This window comes from Macaca nemestrina, chromosome 2 (genome assembly GCF_043159975.1).
Source record: "Macaca nemestrina isolate mMacNem1 chromosome 2, mMacNem.hap1, whole genome shotgun sequence".
NCBI classification, from domain to species: Eukaryota; Metazoa; Chordata; class Mammalia; order Primates; family Cercopithecidae; genus Macaca; species Macaca nemestrina.
In genome coordinates this window covers 127,994,571-128,018,471 of record NC_092126.1, presented here as the reverse complement: position 1 = coordinate 128,018,471, position 23,901 = coordinate 127,994,571, and the positions used below count along the sequence as shown (strand labels likewise).

The 23,901-nt window shown below is 42.8% G+C and overlaps 1 long non-coding RNA gene across 1 annotated transcript; it reads left to right on the top strand.

Moving 5' to 3' along the window:
• The first annotated feature begins 6,182 nt into the window (after nucleotides 1–6,182).
• LOC105483395 (uncharacterized) lies at nucleotides 6,183–23,636 on the top strand. The gene is made up of 4 exons (XR_988227.3): nucleotides 6,183–6,296; nucleotides 14,420–14,610; nucleotides 17,479–17,593; nucleotides 22,036–23,636. It is a non-coding gene; the product is annotated as an uncharacterized lncRNA (long non-coding RNA).
• The last annotated feature ends 265 nt before the right edge of the window (nucleotides 23,637–23,901 follow it).

Here is a 23,901-nt window from a genome sequence, read left to right as displayed (position 1 = left end):
CATCTTATTTCCAAAGTATCCCAGTGATGTGTAGTGGTCCTTGTGGACTGGCCTCCTGGGCTGCTGGTCCATTTCCTCACCTGGCTCTGACCCAATTAAGACCAAGCCCCTCTCATCCAGAGCATCCTGTTCTGGCCACAGGGCAGATGTTCTTACCTACACCAGGCAGAACCTTTGTTACCTGTACCGGGCAGAGCCATTCTTCGCTCCTCACCATCCTGAAGACTTGCACTTTCTCTGGGTGCCCCAGCTACCAACTTGATGTAGCGATGATCACATCTCCTTGAACAAGACTTATGGCTCTGACAACAAACAGCCCCATGAATGGAGCTGCTTTTGCTTTTTGTATTTTTAACTTTTCCCTTCACTATACCTCAAAGCCCTCTAGGAACATAGAGAATCCTCTGCCGGAATGACATGTTCTTCTGTCTTTTATGGCTCTTTGTTTCTTAACATAGCTCATTCCCAACTCTGTCATCAAAGGCCCTTGGGAATAGGGTCCAGATATGAATAAAGGGGTTCCCTCCATGATTCTGCCTTTGAGTGACGAGTAAAGGGACCACTGGATCTGACGCCTTATCCATTGCTCCTCTCACCTCTGTATATCCTCCCAGGTCCCAAAATGGTTGGGCATCCTTTTCCCAAATAGTCATTTTCCAGTATTGTAGCAACCCAGGTAACTGTTAGTACACTCCCATAAGGCACTGTGTGACATGGTATCAACTAGGTAAACATCTGCACGACTCAGAGAAGCTTCACCCAGGTGATAGCTAACCCACTATTAAAACAGCAGTTTCCCCCCCAGTGACTGAATGTGTTTTCACATTACATTATCACTTGTTAATATCAGAGCCAAAGTGCAACCTCAGTTCTCTTCTTCCCCTCCTTCAGTCTTTATCTACTCAATCTACTTCACACCTGTCTCCAGCTGACAGCTCTGCCCTCATCTTCTGGGCTGGGTATCTTGAGATTCCCCTCCAGATCCCCTCCTCTGCTCCTAGTGGCTGACCATCTAGTCTAGGGAACCCTTGCTCTTTGGCACTTAGCTGGGTTCAGCTAATGCAGAACCCCCAAGGGAGATTGCAAGACGGGAGAAGAAAGGATGGGTGCCCTTACTTCCAAGGTCTCAGCCAGCCTGCGTGTCCCCAGACTAAGGTCTCTGTTCCTCTCAAGCTCCACAGCTCCCTAAGATTCTGCTAACAGCTTCCTTCCCTCGTCTCTTAGGCTTGAAGATGGTGGGCACTTGCAAGGTTACTTTGCTTGCCTTTGTGTTCTCCTGCACATGCACCACTCTAAATGCCCCCTTTCTAAATAAATCTTCCTGCATTTCTCCTAACTCAAGTGTAACAGCTGTTTCTATTGGATCCCTAATTGACATACTTTCCTTTGGCATATGGATGCATTCTGGTTTTGCTATATTTCTATTCCCGGTTGTTCTGTGAACCTCATGACTAAGATTTACCTCCCCTTCCAAACATCACTTGGATTCAAGGTATTCGCTGTTCTTAAAACTGAATTTCTCAATTTCACTCTCTTTGAACTAAACATCCACCTGTTCTTTTTCTTTCCTTCCCTCTTTTTCTTCTTGCTTCCTTCCCTCCCTACCTCCCTTCTTGCTGGGTAGTGATGCATGAGAGTACTAGCGTTAGTCTGCTTGAGTTAAATTCTCAGCTCCTTATGCGATCTCACCCCCTTAAGCTTAAGTTTCCTCATCTGGCAAATAGGGACAATGATTTCATTGTCATGAAGATTAAACAAGATCTTAAGATGGTGTCTGGGCCTGGAATGGTGGCTCACACCAGTAATCCCAGCACTTTGGGAAGCCGAGGAAGGCAGATCGCTTGAGACCAAGAGTTTCAGACCAGCCTGGCCAACATGGCAAAACCCCGTCTCTACTAAAAATACAAAAATTAGACGAGGGTGGTGGTGGGGGCCTGTAATCCCAACTACTCAGGAGGCTGAGGCAGGAGAATCACTTGAACCTGGGAGGCAGAGGTTGCAGTGAGCCGAGGTCACACCACTGCACTCCAGCCTGGGCAATGGAGTGAGACACTGTCTCAAAAAAAAAAAAAAAGAATTGTGTCTGCACAGCCTGAGGTTCCTCAACATTTGTGGAATGATTATTTCTGTGTCAAGCTACTCTCTAATCTCCAATATCATAATCTAAATTTCCAAAGATTCTCTTTCTTGCACCTCTAGCTGGAGGATGGCTTCTTCTTGCAATACTTCTCATGGTCCCGAAGTGACCTTTTGAACCCCGGATTTTAAAGGCATCCTTAATTTCCATGGGCCCAGTACAATCAGAGAGCAAATTCTTAACCTAATTCTTATACTTTAGTTTGCTTCCCTCCCGCCCCCACAGTTACTGGTAAAGAAAAAGAAAAGGAGTTTTAAATTGGCTTATTATTTTTAGTATCTCCTACGAAGTACTAGATATTCAGAATGCCATAGAGAAAGGCAGGAAGAGGAATTTTTTTCTTATGGAAGTGATGGGCATAGCAGGAGGGAGAATTTGACACCATTTCTAACAGGCACAGGGGAAAGAAAAGTACAGAATGCTTTGCACGTGGAGACTATGGAAGTATTTGTGGTTTTACAGTGGATTTGATCAAGATTATAGAGGAAGTAATTGAGACCAAAGGTTAGCTTGAAGATTTAGGAAGATCTGTGCCTATAAATTCTCCATTACATGTCTGTTCCATTAATTATTTTAAAAAGTGTTGATTATATGATTTTTCACTTCTAAACTCCTGAGAATTGTAGGAAAGGGACTGGGAAGGGGTGTGTGTGTGTGTGTGTGTGTGTGTGTGTGTGTGCAATTCACAGAGAAAGAGTTGAGGATGCAGTTACATCCACAGCTGAACGAATTTTCTTGATGCTCCATTTATTTCATATTTTTCTCAAGAGTCCCCCAAGACAGCAATTTATACACATTTGTCTTGCCATGTAATTTTGCTTAAACAATAGTTAGGAAAACACAACCAGATTTTTTTTTTTTAATTTATAAACAGGCATCTACATGTTGACATCAACATCAAAATTAGCCCTCAGTCTCCAGAAAGTCACTTTTTTCGGTTCAATTAATAATTAAGTTGGAAATCTCACCTCTTAAGTTCTGGGGCAACATAGCAGGGGTTGGAACACTGACCTGGCCTTGGGGAAATCAACCAGCGAAGCAGCTTTTTCTTGCAGTTCCCTGGACAACCATTCCCTGAACAAGGGTCCCTATTTAACAATTAAATTTTAATTACCTAAGCAAGAGATAAATGCATTCTCTTTTTTAAAACTTAATGTATCACAGATGAAGCTAAAGTGCCCTTGGACCACTATTTCTAATCATGATCTTCTTTACTGAAGGTTACAAGTTTGGGGTGTATCTTTATAGAACCCTTACTTCTCATTTTCCTAAATCTATATACATGTCCACATAGCAAGTGAGTAGCATTACTGCGTGCCCATTTTTTTCCCTTGGTTTCTTACAATCTATGGCAGCTTTTCCTGGACCCCTGATCTTGAAGAACACCAAAGACTAAACTGAAAAATCCAATGGGCTTATTGCATCTCATTCTTCCCTTGGGAGTAGGGAGTTGACTTAAACCCATTGTCTATGTATGATAAATAATTGATAATAACTTAATATGTGGTTGGGAATACTTTATTTTCATTTCTATTTTATAATTTGTTGATTGTTAAGAGCAAATAAGGGGAAATCCCTCTAACACCATATTCATAGAATTTGTGTGCTGGAAAGATCTTAGGCAGTATCTATTTAACACATCAAAAAATGGGTTCCAGAGGGGAAATGGAGCATTTGCAAATGTAGCAGGCATGGGTCCTCTCTATTTAAATAAGCAGCAACAGGAGGAGGAGGTCAGACTCTGCCCTATATTCACCTTCAGATTGTAATGAAACATTATTTTCCATGTGCGTCCTTTCTCTTTACCCCATTCCACTCCTCCTAGCCAGTCTTTCTTAGCCACATTCTCCTTTGTAAATCCATCTCAGCTATTTTGTGACTTTCTGCTTCGGATTTCTTAATAGCAAAAGCTGACTGCTAATGTTGACTGTGCTTATTCTGCAAAGGATTATATTGTGTGCTTTCGATACATTTTCCACTTTATCCTCACAGAGCACTCTTTGAGGTTGGCACTCTTATTATCCTCACACGAGAAAACTGAGGCTCAGAGGGGATAGGAAACTTGGCCAACATCTCTAAGGAGGAAGTGACAAAAGGAAGGTCAAACTCTACAGGCTTCTTGACTCTGCAGCTTGCACTCTTGATTCCATGCTATACTGCCACATGTTTAGTTGTCTTTTACAACAAACAAGAGGAAATATTCAGAGTAGAATGGGGAGAAGCAGGTTACAGACTCTCAGTAGGTTTTAGCTAACTGCCCCGTAAGCTGTAGAAACTCAATGAATGTTTGACACCTGAACAAAACACTCTGAAGACTAAATGAGTTCACATGCATAAAGGACCTAGAACAGTGTCTGGCACCTACTAAGGTCTAAGTGAGTAGTAGGTATTATTAATTTGTGTGCCTAATTGTGTCATCACTTTATGCTGTGCAAATACCACAGAAGGTAAGACATTACTTGTCCAGACTCACAGGTCATGGGAGTCAATGGTACTGTTGAGACAGTTTTAAAAGACCTTTCTGAAATATCACCTCCAAGCAGTTGGAGGATTTGGGTTTGCTAACAAAACCTTCTGGGACATTCTAGCAATTAGAACAATCACAGCCAGGACTCATGAGAGAGAAGGTTTCAAACTCTTCCTTATTATTGAAGTTTGGAATTTGGGACCAACTCCTTCACTCCATTGTATTTTCTTTTGCCATCTTTCTTCCTGACCAAACCTATCATTATTTCTTCCTTTCCAGGGACTTCTATGCCATCTGTAGTTTGCCCCTTCCTCTTATTTTTTCATGTATGTGAATGTTTTTTGCCTGTATTTGAAATGCCAGCCATCATTTGCAATGTCTTCTAGGGGCAACCTGCGTTTAACCCAGGTAAGTAAGCAGCAAATCACATGATCCATGCCTATACCTTCCCCAGCCATGGTAAATCAGTTATGGTGAGCGCTTGATCTTTGAGGTCATCGTATAGTATTAGGACTGGCTGCCATTTTGGGTCAAGTGCAAGGTAAGAAAGTGGACAGACAAGCCTGAGTGAGACAGTGAAGTGGCCTCTACTTTTGGTTTTCTAGTTCTAGTGCCTATGTTTTCTACTTCTTAAATTCTGTATCCTTTTTCTTTGTTTTCCTTACTTGAGTTAAATTGAGTGAGTTTCTGTTACATGGATCCAGAGGGGCTTTTCACTAGATACTCCCTAACCAGGCAATTAAACTCTTTGAGGACATAGTCCCTGTGTGCCTCTCAATGTGTAACATACTGCCTGGTATATGGTAGGTATTCAATAAATATTTCTTGTTGATGCATATTTTATGGAGTGAGAATTATCTTGTTCTGTGAATTTTGATTATAGTTTGTTTTTGTGAGTGACAGAGGCTATATACCAACAATAATAATCATTCATTTGTTTATGCAAAGGCATTTATTCTGGATAAAATTGAGAGGTAAAATAAAGCCCAGTTTCTTACGTTAGATTCCCTCTCTAGCAGGGGAGATAGTACAACAGATAAATTATCACTTTATTGGCCCAGTACCTTTGATTGGCAGGTACTGACTGGATCTACTTTATTTTCCACTGTCCCCAGGACCTAGCCTGATGAATACCACATGGTTAATACTCAAAAACTATATTACATTTATGAATCCATCATTCAGTCATTCATAATAATTAAGTGAAAGCATTCATCAGTGATAGAACCTTGGACCTTCCCCGCTGAGGATGAGTATTTGAATTGGGGTACAGAAGGGATGGCATCAAGGATGTCACCTGGTTCACCCTATAAGGGGGAACAAAAAGCTGGGGAAGGTATAGGGGTGGATCATATGATTTGCTGCCTACTTACCTGGGCTTAATGCAGATTGTCCCTAGAAGACATGGCAAATGATGGCTGGCATTTCAAATACAGGCAAAAAACATTCACATACATGAAAAAAATAAGGCCCAGTTTCTTACATTATGTTCCCTCTCTAGCAGGGGAGATGTACAACAGATAAATTACCACTTGATTGACAAGTATAACCCAAACAAAATGTTCTCTCCCTAGATCTGCTGTGCTTGTTCCTTTTCACAGACCACAGTGACTCTGGAAAACCTGGCTATAAACACCAGCACTGCCACCAGCTAAGGATCTGTGATCAGGAGTGCTATCTCACAGTGACAGAGTAAGTGTTCCTTCCCCCATTTAATTCTAATTGGAATTCCTTCCATTCTGTATTACTGTTGTTCACTTCAAACTAATCACCAACACGTCTCATTCATTCTGGGCTGTTGGTCGTGTCTGAAGTTCAGTAGTCGATGTTTGCATATGCAGGATTTTTAATGAAATGCTGGTATACCTTTCAGTCACCTTTTCCAGACTTCACAATGAGTTGGACTCTGTTCAGAGTCAAAGGATTTTTCCCTCCTTTTGTTCCCCTTTATAGGGTGAACGAGGTGACATCCTTGATGCCATCCCTTCTGTACCTCAATTCAAATACTCATCCCCAGTGGGGAAGGTCCAAGCCTCTATCACTGATGAATGCTTTCACTTAATTATTATGAATGACTGAATGATGGATTCATAAATATAATATATATTTTGAGTATTAACCATGTGGTATTCATCAGGCTAGGTCCTGGGGACAGTGGAAAATAAAGTAGACCCAGTGAGTACCTGCCATCCTGAAGCTTGGAGTCCAGTGGGGGACAATGGATGCTCCATAGGCAGTTCACATAGAACAGCAAGACGTCAAATGCGATACACGCTGTGAAGAAAAATTGCCAAGTGATATGAGTGCATGTAACAGAAGGGTTGATGGATGTGGAGTGTCTGAAAAGTTATCATAAAGTCATATTGGAGCTCAGCACTCTGCAGGGTGAAGCAGGTGAAGAAAAGAGGGGAGAATGTTTGGGTTCAGGGAATAACATTTCCAAAGGCCCCAAGCAGAGAAGAATAGCTGAAATAACTCAGGAATAACACCTTGAAGCTTTGGAAAATGAGGAGAATAAACTACTCATCAAATTGCTGCCTTTCAGAAAACACATGCTCTTCTGTTTTAACCAAAATAACTGGCTGCTGTGTGAGAAACCCATGATCAAAACAAGTGCCCCAGTTGTCCCTGAATTGGAAGCTGTTTTATTGACATCAAGATGTTTAAAAATATGCATGGCTTTTTTGTTTTTGTTTTTGTTTTTTTTGAGACGGAGTCTCACTCTGTCGCCAGGCTGGAGTGCAGTGGCACGATCTAGGCTCACTCCCAGGTTCAAGGGGTTCTCCTATCTCAGCCTCCTGAGTAGCTGGGACTACAGGTGTGCGCCATCACACCCAGCTAATTGTTGTAGTTTCAGTAGAGACGGAGTTTCACCACATTGGCCAGGATGGTCTCCATCTCTTGATCTTGTGATCCACCCACCTCAGCCTCCCAAAGTGCTGGGATTATAGGCATGAGCCACCGTGCCTGGCTATGCATGGCAATTCTAACATCATCCCTTCTTCCTTCCCTCCCCTCTTCCTCCTCCCCAGTCATCAGAACTCTAGACAACCCAGGGATCCCAGAGCATCTTTTCAGGAGGAGTGATAGAGCCACTGAGGCGTGGAGTTTCCTGTTTTACCTTTGTGAACTTTTGGCTTCTCTGTCTTGGGGGAGACAATAACAACGAAAAACCTGAAGGGCAAGATTTGAGGGGAAACAAGCAGCTTTGGCAGTCAAGTCCAAAATCTGCCGTGAAAGCCTCGGGCTGCTCTTTCCATTCCCTTTGGTTTGTGCTTTGGCTTCTTAGCAGTCATGGTCAATGTCATCCTAGTAGTAGCACTAGCAATTAATATTTACTAGTCATTACCTCGTGGCCAGGCATTATGGTCAGAACTGCCTGTGTATCATCACATTTAATGCTGACAAAATTATATAAGGTGAGCCCTGTTAGGGTGATGTGAAATTGTCAATATTCAACAACTTTTTTAATGTATAAAAATGTCCATTTCATAAGATTGAAGCTCATATTATTATATTCCCAGGGGCCCAGGGGTTTACAAAAATTGTCCGTTTGTCCATGCTTTTATAATTGGGGAGTGGCTATACCACAGTGGCTGTGTTCTTTTGCATGATGCATGAAAGGAAGAGAAGGAGGAAGAAAATTACACCATAAAGATTTGTCCTTTCCTCTTTCCATGCCCTCGTTTACTACTTAGTGTGTCTCATGGGTTAGAAAAGGAGAGAAAAGCCGGAAGATGCTGAAGTCTGAAGATATTCCAACAATTCTCACTCTTTTTACTCTGTGCCCTGCCCCGGTCCTGACTCCATTTAAAACTAATCTTCGGCTGGGCAGTGGCTCACGCCTGTAATCCCAGCACTTTGGGAGTCTGAGGCAGGCGGATTACGAGGTCAGGAATTCGAGACCAACCTGGCCAGCATAGTGAAATCCCGTCTCTACTAAAAATAAAAAATATAAAAAATATAAAAATTAGCCAGGAGTGCTGGCGGGTGCCTGTAATCCCAGCTACCTGGGAGGCTGAGGCAAGGAGAATCACTTGAACCTGGGTTTGTGCCACTGCACTCCAGACCGGGCGACAGTGTGAGAGTCCGTCTCAAAAAAAAAAAAAAAAAAAACGAATAAAAAAATGAAAAAAAAAAACACCTGATCTTCCTGAAAAGTCCAGGGGAGTGGTGACCATAGGCACAGCCAGGCCCAGGCTTTTACACAATGCTAAGACAAATCTGTCTCTGGACTCATCAGATCTTCCTTCTACTAAGAAGTCCAACCCCATATCCCACAGCACACCACCCCCACCAGAGAGAGGAAGAGAGAGAACCACTTTCTCAGCAGTCCCAACAAAATCCTAGCAAAGATTCCCATTGAATCTTTGCCATATGCCCACGTGAAGAGACTGAGGCACAGAAATAAGGTGAGCAGCTGGGGACACAAGGCCCCACCCCACCACACTGTGCCTGTCTGAGGTCATGGACTGCGCTAATCAGCAACTATGGCCCAGATGCCTACCCCTGGCGGGAGAAGCAGGGGAATCAGCTCTACAGGGTTGGTCCCACATCAGTCACCTAGACTGCAGGTTGGGGGAAGTGATTGTTCAAAGGAAACCTGGTTGCTTTTACCAGAAGAAGGGAGATTGGGTGCCAGGCAGGGGAAGTCACAACTGCTCTCTACAATGAGACTGTAGAAAAGTTTTTGACAGAGAGGATATTTTTCTCTCCAGTCTGATGCTGGGCCCAAATTTCAAAGAACAGAAGGCTATTAAAAGGGCAAAGGAAGGAAGTACTAATTAAAAGGTCCCTGCCAAGCTCTAGGGTCAGAGAGAACAAAGAATCATCCATTAGGGAGGCTCCTGGCCTGGTGTTAACTGCAAGGGCTTTGGGCAGGACAGAGGTTCAGCTCAGGGCCCTTAGATGCGTGAAACCTCCCGGACTTCATTTTTCTCATTTGTAAAATGGACATAAAATACCTACTTCTGTGATTTATTGGCAAGAGAGGATGCTTTAATATATGACAAATCTTTAGGCTGGTGCTTGGTACACGGCTTGTTCTCAATACATGGTAATGGCTGCAGTGAATGTTGTTGCTAAGGCTACTCAAATGTTTGAGTCCTAGAGATTCTTCCTCTTAGGCCAAAAGTCTCCTCGGCTCGTCTGAAACCTTGGTTCTTTATTTTTATTTATATATTTAGGGACAAGGTCTCATTCTAGAGTGCAGTGGTATTATCATATCTCACTGCAGACTCCAACTCGTAGACTCAAGCAATTCTCACAACTCAGGCTCCTGAGTAGCTAGGACTACAGGTGCACACAACCATGCCAAGCTTCATTTTTTTAAATATGTAATTTTGTAGAGACGGGGTCTCGCTATGTTCCCAGGCTGGTCTCGAACTCCTGAGCTCATGATCCTCCTGCCTCGGCCTCCCAAAATGCTGATTTTACAGGCATAAGCCAACCACATCCAACTCTGGTTCTTTTCTTTTTAAGACAGAGTCTTGCTCTGTCACCCAGGCTGGAGTGCAGTGGTGCAGAGTTGGCTCACTGCAACCTCCACCACCCAGGTTCAAGCAGTTCTCCTGCCTCAGCCTCCTGCGTAGCTGGAACTACAGGCATGTGCCTCCTTGCCTGGCTAATTTTTTTTTTTTTTTTTTGTATTTTTAGTAGAGACAGTGTTTCTCCACGTTGGCCAGGATGGTCTCGAACTCCTGACATCTAGTGATCCACCCACCTTGGCCTCTCGAAGTGCTGGGATTACAGGCATGAGCCACTGTGCCCAGCCTCTGGTTCTTTTTTAATAATCCCAAGATCAAGGACTTATTCTAGAACTTACGTTCCTAGAAGTCCTTTGACACTTTTCCAGAACTTTTACTCTGACTTTGGGGTTATGCAATATGGGCCACGTCAGTATGGACTACACTGGTGTTGTTGGGTATCAATTAGATGCCGGAGAAACAAGAGCCCCTATATTCCTTTGATCTGGAGTATTCAAATGACTCAGTATCTTTTCTGTATTTCCTTCATGTCGACTGGCTTTCCAAGGGCACCCTGCACAGCTACATTCCATAACCCATGTCCAGTTGCCTCTGGCCACCTTTCTAGGCTCTTCCTGCAGGACCCACTTCTCTATCTTGCCTTCCCTTCGAATCCTATCTTGCCTTCCCTTTGAGTCACAGGTTTCAGACTTGACACTCTAGACCTTCCTTGTTTCCTGACTGATACAGTCGGGTCAGGTGTCTTTTTGTAGCAAATCACAGACACCAGTTGAAACAGACTTAATTATTTAATCAAAAAGTCAGAACATAGCAGGATTCAAGGACTCGAACAATATTATCAAGTCTCAGTCTCCATCTCTTGCCTCTGTTTTCCTTCCTGCTGGCTTCATTCAGGGAGACTTTTCCCATCCCATAGCAAAATGGCTACCAACAAAGGCAGCTTACACTGTGGGGGTGACTGCATGATTTTTCCCAACTCCTCACCCATCCTGCATGCCTGCCTTTTGCCAGCGACTTTGTAGTCTCTTCTACCAGTAGAGTGCATTTGCCATCTCACTGATGTTGGGTGTAGCCATGTACTCTATTTTGGCCAAAGAAGTGTGGTTGTAAATGACAGTGTGCCAGTTCTGAGCCTAGGTGTTAAGAGGAACTGCCTGTTTCCATATGCTTTCTCTTGTGCTTATAGAATTACCATGAGGATATGCTGCAGGTAGTCTCTTTAAAAAAAAAAAAAAAAAAAAAAGACATTTAGAGAGAAGCTGCCTCAGTTGAATGCAGGCTTGCAGCTGGAAGCAGAGGCATGCCAGCTAATCTGAGGAATTGTTAGCATGATAATAAACACTTTCTGATATGTGGGGCTGAGCTATATGAGGGCTCTTTATATAGCATTGTTGTGGTCATTGTTGAGTGATGCATGAACTATTTCCATTGCCACCAAAAGAGATTTCTTTCCTTCCTGATGGTTTCAGTAAAAATCCTAAAATCCATTTCAATGCACCAAACTTAGTTATAGGGCCGAAAGTGAAGAAGAGATGGCTCCCCACAGGAATTCGTGGTGCTCTTACCAGAAGATGGTATAAAGAATGTTGACAAGTCAAAAAGACAGGTTCTCATTGCATCATCCTTAAATGGGCTGCGGATACCTATGTCCCATATTAAGCCAGGAACCAGCCTTTTCACATCTATACCCAACCGTATAGGGCAGAGCTCAACCAGAGCTAGAACCAGTTACCAGCTGGCCCACTAGGGATGCCCAATACATAGCCATTGGTGCTCCACCAAAATCAGAAAGACCTAACCTCTAACTTCTCTCCCTTTCCAGGCCAGAATGGGTAAGGTGGGCTTGTGCAGCTGGCAAGCTGCTATTTGGTAACTCACTGCCCTCCTCTGCAAGGCCAGTTCAACTCAGAAAAGTCATGGGCAGAATGGTTGCTGGGTCCTGATTTAGAGCAGTCCTTTCTTTGCCAGCTCTGGTCTTCAGCTGTACTCCAGGGTTTTCATCTCTAGTGGGGTGGGTGCCCCACCAAGTCTGTGTTCTTGAGAAAGAACAGACCTGCACTGAAAGCATGATGTGTCACAAATGGAACCCCTTTGCCCTGCTTTATAGGGTCTATTTAAGTCTAGTAAGCTTCCTGGTGAATATCATTGAAAATTAAGCTGATTTTTAAAACTGCAGTGGCTCTATTTTGCTTTCTTCCCCCAAATCCCACCTTTCTACTTTGGAGTTTTTCCTGCTGTTTGGCAGCTGCTGTCTTTAAGGAATGCCACTTGGCTCCAAGATATTCATGGGGCATTTTTGATGGGCATTGCTTAGGGAAAGGGCACGATTCTGCCTCTTTCTGACAGTATCATCTTCTAAAGCTGCATGGCAACTCATCCTTTGGCAGGGCATTCATCGTGTAGAAGCATTTGGAGCTATGAAGAGAAGGTTCTGTTTCCTCTACTCCCCAGGGGTCACCCATCAGTCTTGCGGTACTACACACCCTCCCCCTCCTTTGAATGCCAAACCTCTTCATGGAGCTGGGAGAAAATGGTGGGAGAAGGCTGGAGAGAGGGAAAGCAAACACTGGTCAGTGTGTTCGCTCTGATTACACCGTTGTGGGTGAGACAATAGCTACAGTGAATACAAGCAGGCAGGGTTCAATGCCGCTTTCTTCCCCTCCTCAATGCAATTTTGATCCAGCCAGGGCTACCCTGCAATTTTAATCCAGCTCAGTCTAACTGGGGCAGTCCAACCTGGAAACCAAGCCTCCCTCTGTGGGGGGTGGCTCCTCTCATCATTTGGGAGGTTATTGGGACCATGCTTGGAACGTCCCGTGAACATGGGCCACTCCAAACTCACCAGAGCCTCCATGAACCAGCCTAATTGTTATTGAGATACATCTTTGATATAGACGTGATTGCAAGTACCAATTACTAAGCTGCTGTCCCTCACCCTAGGCCCACCAACCACTGTTTTGTGATGCAGTGGTTGGGGCTGCCATTTCTCCCCATCAGCTGGTGCCACATTTGGTTCTGCCACTAGGAGGCACCAGAGGGAGATGGCAAAGTTGGAGGATTTAAGAGGGCCTCTCACCTTCTAGTTCCCATCAGCTTCATCCTGCCAATAGCGGTTTGTTTCAGTCTCTAGCTTTCTCAACACCCTCAGTACCAGCCTCTTAATCATTACTCTACTCCATAATTTACAAAATGTTCCTACTTTAAAAAGCCAGCCAGATGCAATGGCTCAGTGTGTAATCCCAATACTTTGGGAGGCAGAGGCAACAGGATTGCTTGAGGCTAGGAGTTTAAGACCGGCCTGGGCAGTATAGCAAGACCCCATCCCTACAAAAAGTTTGCAAGTTAGCCAGGTGTGGTGGTGCACACTTCTAGTCCCAGCTGTTCAGGAGGCTGAGGTGGGAGGATCACTTGAGCCCAGGAGTTTTAGGCTGCAGTGAGCTATAATTACGCCGCTGCACACCAACCTGGGCAACAGAGTGAGACCTGCCTCAAAACAACACAACAAAAACCACCTCTGGTGTTTGTGTGTGTGTGTGTGTGTGTGTGTGTGTTTTCGTTGTTGTTGTTGTTGTTTTTGTTTTTGTTTTTTTTTCATCTCAGTTCTGTGTGTACAATTTCACTCACAACAAAGAAGAGAAGCATCAATAGCTGGTACAATAGGGAGCAGGGTCGCCTCCTTCCTAAAGATCCAATTTCATCCCGGGTGGTGGATAAGGCTAAGAAGATAAAAAAATGACCTTTCACCTCCGGGGACAGTAATGTAAAATTAATTTGAGGCTTTGAAACTAATGAGCTGGCCCGTCCTGGTGCGTACCCCATGAATAACACAGTATGTACACAGCCAGGAACCCAGCGATCTTTCTTCCTCAGATGGGGCTTGGGATGGGAGGGGGGATGAGAAAGAAACTCATTTTGAAAAATAATCCTCAGAGGAGAGAGGTCTGCTAGGTCTCCATAAACCCAGTATTAGAGGGAGGAAGGGGGGGAGGGGAGGAAGAGAGAGAGAGAGAGAGGGAAAGAGAGAGAGAATTATGTGCTTTTAATCTGCTTAGCTTTTCACTGCTTAATAGCTAAAGGGCTCAGACAGGCAAGAGTATTGTGAGGTGGTTAAGTCCATGAACTTGGAGTTAGACCCCTTGGGGTCTAGCCTTGATTTGTGACTTTTTAGCTGTGTGATCTCCAGCATGTTTTTAAACTTGTGTTTTTGGGATGTTTGGATTAGACAGTACATGGAAAGTACTTGTGTTTAGGCTAAGAATCTGGTTATTTTTGCATTTTTTGACGGTGATTGAGGAAGGCGGGAACAATTCGAGGGTGATTTATCCACAGAATATGAAGTCTGAGGTTTCTGCTCTGACAAGAGGAAATGTCTAACAGCAGAAGACAAAAGTGAAACCGGGCTGATGCCAATCACTGGGAAACTAGCTTTGGCGCCTCCAGAGAATGAACCGTTTCACAGCCTAGCGGACCAGCCATGGAAATGGCTGCCTGGAGAGGCAGTGATCAGCCCATCCCCGCAGGTATGCAAACAGAAGCTCTCTCCACTGTATGAAAGGATGTGTTCACTTATTTCTTTTCTTTTTTTTTTTTCGAGACAAAGTCTTGCTCTGTCACCAGGCTGAAGTGCAGTGGTGCCATCTCAGCTCATTGCAACCTCCGCTTCCCGGGTTCAAGTGATTCTACTGCCTCAGCCTCCTGAGTACCTGGGATTACAGGCACATGCCACCACACCCAGCTAATTTTTTTTTTTTTTGGTAGAGACAGAGTTTCACCATGTTGGTCACCATGTTGGTCATATTTTGATCTCTCGACCTCGTGATCAGCCCGCCTTGGCCTCCCAAAGTGTTGGGAGTACGGGGCGTGAGCCATCACGCCTGGACTGTGTTCACTTATCTCTAAGGATCTTTCTCCCATTCAAATGCTGGCTCTTCCACTTGCTAATTGTGTTGCCTGGGTCACCCAATCTCTTGGAGGCTGGGCTGCTTTATCTGTGGAATCAGGCCAATGGTGCTATTGGCCTCCCTCTTATGATCTCCCTCCCTTTCCCTTTTACTCCCTCCCTGCCACAAACTAATGCTCATGATGTGCTGGGTACTGTGCTAGGCTTGGGAGATACTCAGAGGAAGAAGATGGTATAAGCACTCCCTGGGAAAATACTCAAACATTTAGTTTTAGGTTTAGAAGAAGACAGACAGATGAACTGATAGTTATAAAGCAATTCCATAGATGCACAGATGAGATATGTATTGAGTATTCTGGAAGCACAGGGGAATGCATCTAACTCTTCAGGTGTGAGGCAGAGATGGTCAGAGAATGCTTTGGTATTGGGCATTGGTGTAATAATTAAATGGCGGGGTATCTCCGGTAGTGGAAGCCATATGAACAAAGACCCAGGGACAAGAAGACAGCGTGGTGTGCAGGGAACTATATAAAAGGCAGCACAGCCAAGATGCAAAATGTGAGGGAAGAGTGACAGGCAATGAGGCTGAAGAGGCAGACAGGGGCTAGATCAAAAAGGCCCTTGTCTTCCATGTTACAAATGTGAACCATGAAACATCGATGGCTGATTTTAAGTAGGAGACTGGCATGGTTAGGTTTCCATTTGGAAAGACCTCTCTCGAGACTGTGTAGAGGATGAGTTAGGAGGAGACAAGGCCAGACCACCAGCTAGCAGTGTTGAAGTCAGGAAGTCATCTAAGCTAGAATGATGATGCCATGAACCATGCTTCTTACGGGGTTGTGGTGAGAATCTGATGATGGAATGCCCCGGGAAGCTTGTAATAAAACATGAACTGCTTGCCACAAGCCAAGGGTCATTATAATTATGATCACTCTACAAAATATTGGTTTGGATGCCCATCATATAAACTGAGTCTCCCCAACACTTACCCAAACAGTGGCAACAAAATCCATACATTTAGTCAAAACCAGTATAAATGGTTGTTGTGCTTAACAAGAACCCTTTAAAAAGTGAAGAAACCACTGGGTTGAGAAATAATTTTGCAGATGCTTCTGGGATACAAAGGACTAAATTTTGGTGCTGCTGGAAAGAATGGGGGAGAGAAACACAATATTAAATTTTGGGCAAACTTGAAATGCACAATTAAATGCAGGCAAACTGGGAGGGCAGATGATACTCTTTGAATAAAACTTATAATAGATTTGGCACAAGAGGGTACTGGAGATGGGCCCAAATGTCTCAAATTTGCTGAACTGTTTTTGCAGACAGCTGGGAATTTACCAGCATTATCCTTTTTTTTTTTTTTTTTTTTTTTAACCAGAATATTTTGGATTTTGTAGACATGCCCTGGAATGCCCCATCTCAGGGAAGGCTGGAGGAATGTCTCAGTGCAAGTGTGGTGTCTGCTTCTAGTGATGTTTATGGCAGAGCTGAAAATTGTCTTTAAAATTAACAATAGATGTGCATAAATCTTCCTCAGTTACCTAGCAACTGATACAAGACAACACTGAGGTTCACAGGGCTCGGTGGAGGTAAACCTGTTTTAGGAAATACCTGCGAGCATTTTAGTAATGCCTGGAGATTGCTTGGAGGGAAAGGAAAACAAATTAACATGACTAATTAAATGTTTAAATTCCTTTGTTTTTTGTTTTTGTTCCTGGGTTTTGTTGTTGTTGTTGTTGTTCATAAAAATTGAATCAAATAACAAAAACCTTTCCTAAATCTCTGAGGTTTCTAGCAACAACGAGGGTTTCACAAACACTAGCTAATTTCTGAGGCCCCTTTCAAGGCTAAAATTTTTGGCCACATATTAGCTGTATTGCCTCATGAGTAAAATGAGAGGTTAGACTAGGGGAATTGTAGTTTCATCCACATTTCTAGGGTGTATGGTGCAATAGGGCTTTTAGACCAGTTTTGTTGAATCAGACACCAAAGGCATGAATCTGGAATCAAAGTGAATTTTTTTAAAAAGAAAAGATGTTGAAATAATGAAGCGAAGAGACATAGGACTTAAGGAATACATACACACACACATACACACGCGCACACACACACACACACACATTTATTCTCCATGTGTATGTATGTATTTATATATATATAAAAATCAGTTTATATATTAGATCTAGGTTACACATTCAATGCTGCATGGCCCAGCAGGTGACACAGCCACATCCCTTGCCAAGGAACCACAGTGAGCCAGAGAATGCGTCCTAGGTCTTCCAGATCTGTTGATTTTTCAAATAGCCAGAAATCCAGAATTTGTGGAGAATCTCCTATTGTTAAAATATTGACAACTGATTTGAAGTGTTTTTAAAAAGCACTCTGTGGGCTAAACAAAGTGAATCTGCCTTAAAGCAAAAGTTCCAAATGTGTAATTATCTTTTTACATATTATATGGTTAATTAAGACTCACTTTATTTGACAGGGTGAAGATAAGCTTGTGCAGGCCACTAACTAACACAGTTCATCCCATGCCTCCTACATACCAAGCACTGTGCCAGGCGCTTTTCATGTCTGGCATCCTCAGAATCCTCCAAAAGGTGGGTGATATGGTTTGGCTGGGTCCCCACCCAAATCTCATCTTGAATTGTAGCGCCCATAATCCCCACATGTTGTGGGAAGGACTTAGTGGGAGATAATTGAATCATGGGGGCAGTTTCTCACATACTATTCTCATGATAGTGAATAAGTCTCATGAGATCTGATGTTTTCTTAAGGGGTTTCTGCTGTGGCTTGGCTCTCATTGTCTCTTGCTGACGCCATGTACAAAGTGCCTTTGGCCTTCCGCCATGATTGTGAGGCCTCCCCAGATATGTGGAACTGTGAGTCCATTAAACCTCTTTTTCTTCCTAGCCAGTCTCAGATATCTCTTTATCAGCAGCTTGAAAATTGACTAATACAGTGGGTGTTATTTATCACAGAAGTTTGATCTCTAGTATAAAGGTGAGGATGCTGAGGCTGGGAACCCCAGGGGCATGCTGAAGATCAGGTAGCTCCTGAGTCCTAGACCCTCCATTTCAAGTCCCATCTCTCTGACTCTAACTCTCCAGCTGCCTGCTCTTAGGACTCTGACTCACTTGCAACATTTCTCTGAAGATGTGTTAGGAAACTGTCTTAGTTTGCTAAGGCTGTCATAACCAAGAACCACAGACTGGGTGGCTTAAACAACGGACATTTATTTTCTCCTAATTCTGCAGGCTGGAAGTCCAAGATCAAGGCTGGTTTCTTCTGAGGGCTCTCCCCTTGGCTTGCAGATGGCTGTCTTCTCCCCGTGTCTTCATATGGTCTTCCCTGTGTGTATGTGTGTGTGTGTGTGCGCGCACGTGTGTGTCTGTGTCCTGAACTTTTCTTACAAGGACACCAGTTATACTGGGTAAGGAGCCACCTGAATGACCTATTTTTACCTTACTTACCCCTTTAAAGATTCTATTTCCAGATATAGTCACATTCTGAGATATCAGGGATTAGGACTTTAACATATGAATTTGTGGGGGTGGGGGGGAGGCATAATTCAACCTGAAACAGAAGCCATCAAATTTTTCCCCTCATTTCTTTCCCTTGAATATTACTATTGGAAGGACAGAGAGCGATGTCTTGAGCCCAGGGAATTGGAGCACCTGAGGGGTGGTGCTTATCTCCTGACCCCCACCCCGCTAGGTGACCTGGCTGCCGCAGCTCAGTCCCAAAAGAAGGTGATATATTTTTGCACACTGGAGCCACAGTTAACCAGTTCCCAAACCACAGCTTCAATGTTTTAGAATGCATAAAACATGAGATCACATTTAGCAATGGCACTGTTTTATTTGGCATCACTGGGTATATCTGCGTGTCTTCATCTAAAATAATACTGATGCAGATGAGAAGCATTATTTATCATGTCAAAAATTAGAAACAACCTCAATGTCCAACAATGGGGTTTAATAGGATAGAATTTTATGCAGCCTTTGGAAACTGCTGTGGAAAAGTATTTGTGGTGTGAGAAAATAATCATGACAGATGAAGTGGGGGGAAAAAGCAGGTTGCAAAGAAATAGGTATAGTTGGATCCCAATTTTTTGAAACAGGTTTATTACATGTATATATTTATATGTATATATGTGTGTATATATGTGTTCATCTGGAAGAGTATACTCCAAAATATTTAAAATTGTTTTCTTGCAGTGATGGAATTATGTGTACTTTAAGTTTTTTTCTTCTGATTTTCTAAGTGTGTGTCACATATTTTCTAAAATAGACATATTACTTTTGCAATTCAGGAGAAAATCTTAAAGATAAAAATCTTGATATCCACTCGGTTTATAGAAAGTTTCCTCTAACTTAGCCTTTTTCATAAGGAGCTGCCTCACAGCTTTCCACGTAGGGCTGCATTTACAAAAATATAATTTACTCACCATTTTCCAGATACAGCTCTCAGCCACAATTACCTGGATTCTAGAATAATTTTTGTGACTGGCCTGAGAACCTCTTCGCTATTTTTGTTTTTCCACCTGGCACTATTTTCTCATTAAAGGGTTTTAGGAGTGAATGCAGAGAAAGAGTGGAGCCCCACAGACCTGGAAAAAAAAAAAAGCTCTTAAAATAAATAAATCAGTGGACTAGTTTAATGTGTCTAAAATATCATCCAAGGAGACACAAAAAGAAGCAGGATGTAACTTCACAGTGACTTTGTTCCTTCTATTTCTCTTTACTTATTTGAGAGATCCTTTAAGCACACTTCCCTTTTAACAGAATGTACTTTGGCTAAATACTCCTATGATGTTATGCTTTTACAAAGGAGAGGTTTGTGGAGGATAATGCTGTCAGGCTTGGAAGCGGCAGTAGAGATCACATTGCCCAGCTCTTGGCATCATTGGTTCCCAAAGCTCTGAATCCCCTGGAGAGCTTTTGTAAAAGGTCAGTGCTCCACAACATGACAGAAATAGAAGGGGCCTGGGTCTGTGCGTTGTGAAAGCTGTGATTCTTTTGATTTTTAGCCAGGTTGAGGAACCCACTTCCCTATGGCTCCTGCATTTCCTCCTCAATATCACAATAGGTGGTTACCTGAACACTTGTAGATATGAAAAATTTTCTACCTCAAGAGCTAGCCTTTTCCATTCTCATACTGCTGTGCCTATTGCAATTCTTTTTTTTTTTTTTTTTTTTTTTTCATATAATCTGGATTCCTCCAATTCAGGGAGCAAAAAATGGAGACATTTTGCTGGTGTAACCCAAATAAATTCCAAGGCCCCATGTGGTCCAATCTCTGCATACAGTCACATCTTCCAAAGCAAAAACAATTACAATGGAAACTTTACCTGCAATACCCACAGAATGTTATAAGGGGCCCAGCTGATAACCCATGGTAGCATTTCTCAAAATCCTTTTCTCTTTCTTTCTTGATTTTCTCAGTCATACCAGAGCTTCTCATTCACCACCCCAACCCCAAACATCTCCAAGAGCAGCCCACTTGCCCTTTCAGGCTCTCCGTCTTTGACCTCTGTTCTCTCTCAGCAATACAGTATTTAGATTGATTTTGCCTCTCTGTCTGCCTTCATCCCTCTCTCTGCCTTGCCCATTACCCAGACTTTTCACAACAAAGGAGAGCCCATGAAATATCCAATAAACAAAAATCTTTCCCCTTTCTTCCATTCTACCTGGGCCTGTTTCTTTTTGCCCAACATCCTGATTTTGAATTTTTTTTTAAGCCAGAAACTGGGGAAAGGAGAAGCAGACATCAAAGACAAAATTCCCTTTATTGAAAATGACAGGAGAGGGTTACAATTGGGCACTGTTGCACATTAATAAGCCTTGTGTTCATCACAATAATGACTTCCCATCTGTTCATTGCAAGACCACAGACTCCTACATGGTTTACACATTTCCTCCTCATTCTCCTTGCCATCTCCCCACCCCTAACAGGTGTCATAGGTGTTCACAAACAAATCCCATTAACTACAACTCAGGTATGTATTTTTTTTTCCCCATGCCCTACTCTAGTTCCCTCCCTCTGATAATGTCTATGGCTGAGTTCTTCCCTGATTACCATGTTGGGGGATATTAAACAATACTGCTTCATGCACCAGTGACTTATAGTGAATTATAGCATCACACTTAGAATCATAGTCTCTTCATGCGCTAAGCCTGATGACTTAATCTCTCTCTGTGTCAGCTTCCTCATCTGTAAATGGGTTGTGAGAATTAAATTAACTTGCTTAGCACTGCAAAATGTTGGCTCTCTACATATGTCAACATTTCCATTTTTCTTTTTACCATTCTTTTTTGGAGGGGACAGGAAGAAGAGAAAGGTGAGTCTGCTAGGAAGTGAAGAGGACCTGGTAAAGACTTAGAGCAGGAGCCAGCAAACTATGCTGGACCAAACTGGACCTACCGCCTGCTTTTGTCAATAAAGCTTTATTGAAACACTGTCATGCTCCTTCATTTATGGCACTTTTGTACTATAATTGCAGAGTTGAATTGTTGCGATAAAGACTGTATGACCCACAAAGCCTTAAATATTTCCTGTCTGACCCTGTACAGAAAAAATTGCCAACTCCCGATTTAGAATATAAAAATAGAATCACTTTTTCATACACTTTGCCATTGATGAGATGAATGTTATATGAGGCTTTCTCTTTCAAGTGAAGTGGTTAACTGTTGTCAGAGTTTCTGCATCTGAGTCAACTCTTATAAACAGCAAGAGTTAACATCTCTGAGGCCTAATCCAAAATAAGGTTATGTTCTTTAGAAGCCTGGCCAGTTCTCCTAGGAATACAAGGAATGTAGTGTGAGATAGTATTGCAATTCTGATAAGGACACTGGGACAGGGATGCCCAAGGGCTCATGCATGTCCATGCTTCTCCTCTTCTTAGGCACAAAGCTAGTTGATGCTTCCCAGTTCTCTTGCAGTAAAGGAGGCCATGTCTCAAGCTTGTGCCAATGAAATTTGGGGAAAATATGTCCACCACTCCTCGCTGACTCTTCACCTTCTCTTTTCTTGTCTGCAGGTCAGATTCAGACAATCCAGTGGAGCACTCTGAAATTGAGAGGAAGTGGTCCAATAGAATTTTCTGGAATTATGGAAATCTTCTATTTTGTGCATATTTAGTATAGTAGAATCTAGTCACATGTGGCTATTGAGAACTGGAAATATGGCTAATGTAACTGAGAAAGTGAATTTTTACTTTTGATTCATTTAAGTGTAAATGGTCACATATGATATCACTGCCATATTGGACATTGCAGTTCTGGAAGATGGCAGATGCAGCCCTTAGAAGAATCATTGGCCTGAATGTCTAGGCGGAGCAGAGCACCACCTTCCCACTCACTCTTTCCCTCCTCTTGCCCCCTCCCCTGCCTCACTTGCATCAGATTGTGATGTGAGCAAAAGCATGAAATAGCTCTTTTGATAGGCCTGTGAGACTTGCTGTTCGTTGGACTAGCTAGACTGCTCTGACTCATACAGAACCAAATCCTGGCAACCACTTTTATGAAGAAATGACAATTCAGTCTACTACTTGTCCATTGTTACATGCCCAAGGAATGTGAGGGGCCTCTGCTTGGATCTAGTTTTCAACCTAGTCTATGGCATTGATTATCCTGTTCAGAAGACAAAAGAGGTGACTTGATGGGCACTTAACATCTTGGCCATACTGGCCCCATCTGCATGCTATGTAGGAAGTTTTAGTTCATTTAAACTGAAGTTCTAATGTTTTTGTTTTGTTTTGTTTTGTTTACAACCATTTAAAATTGTACATGTCCCATACATGACAGAGAAAGAGTTGTCTGGTTGGACGATTTTTGGCTTGCAAAAAGAGAACACAAAAGAAAAGCGTACATTTTAATACTCAAGAGACCAAATTCTCTGCTGAAGAGGAAATGAACTACATATTCAGAAGGGTCCTGCCAAGAGGCCAAACAGACTATGATCTCTTGGACGAGTTCTCAGTGGTGATGAGAACACCACTTTTTTTTTTTTTTTTTTTAAGTCATTTCCAAGGTGAGATATTGACTTGCTGCTAGAGCAGGACAACTGGTCTCTCTTTCATTGCTAGCAGCAGAGTAAGGCTCTTGCAAGTTCGAGGCAGCAGCAGAGAAAGGGTCTTCAAGTTTCAGTCCAAAGCAAGAAGAGCTAGAATTTCACCAGCTATCTCACCTACTCTGTGCCCACCTGTTTCTGGATGAAGCACTGTGACATCTGTTTTATTGTAAAGAGAACCAACTTTGGAATCAAATGGAACCTGTGTTGAAATCCTGAATCTGTCACTAGCTTGGACAAGTCACTTCACTTCTCTCAACCTTGTTTTATTCCAGTTAGGAATAATAGTAAGCCTATCCCACAGAGCTGTAGCAAGGTTAAAATGAATGATGGTCTATAGAAGCATTTAAAATAGAGCTTCATACAGAGCCAGTACCTGGGGAGACTGAGGGTTTGAACCACATAGTTCCACTCTGGCCAATCACAGAGGGGCTGTAGGATGGTCCTTTAAGGGGGATGTGTTATGGGCTAATTGGAACAGTGCTTCTTAAACTCCAGTGTGCATTCATATTGCTTAGGGGTTTTGTTTAAATGCAGATTCTGAGTTACTAGGATTATGCAATTTGAATAAGCTTGCAGATAATTTCATGGCTGCTGGTTTCCGACATCACCTTTGAGAAGCAAAGAATTAAAGGTCTTGTCCTGATCTGTCTCCTTCTCCTGTTATCTATGCAAAAGAGATATACTGTTTACTTTGCACAGTGAGAGGGCAGGTACAAAGGTAGGATGAGGATAATGTAGCATGAGCACAGAGAAGGAAAATCTAGGATGATGAGTAAAGAAATTATGGGAAAAGAGATGGATTCAAGGCTTTCAATCCTGACTGGACTTTAAA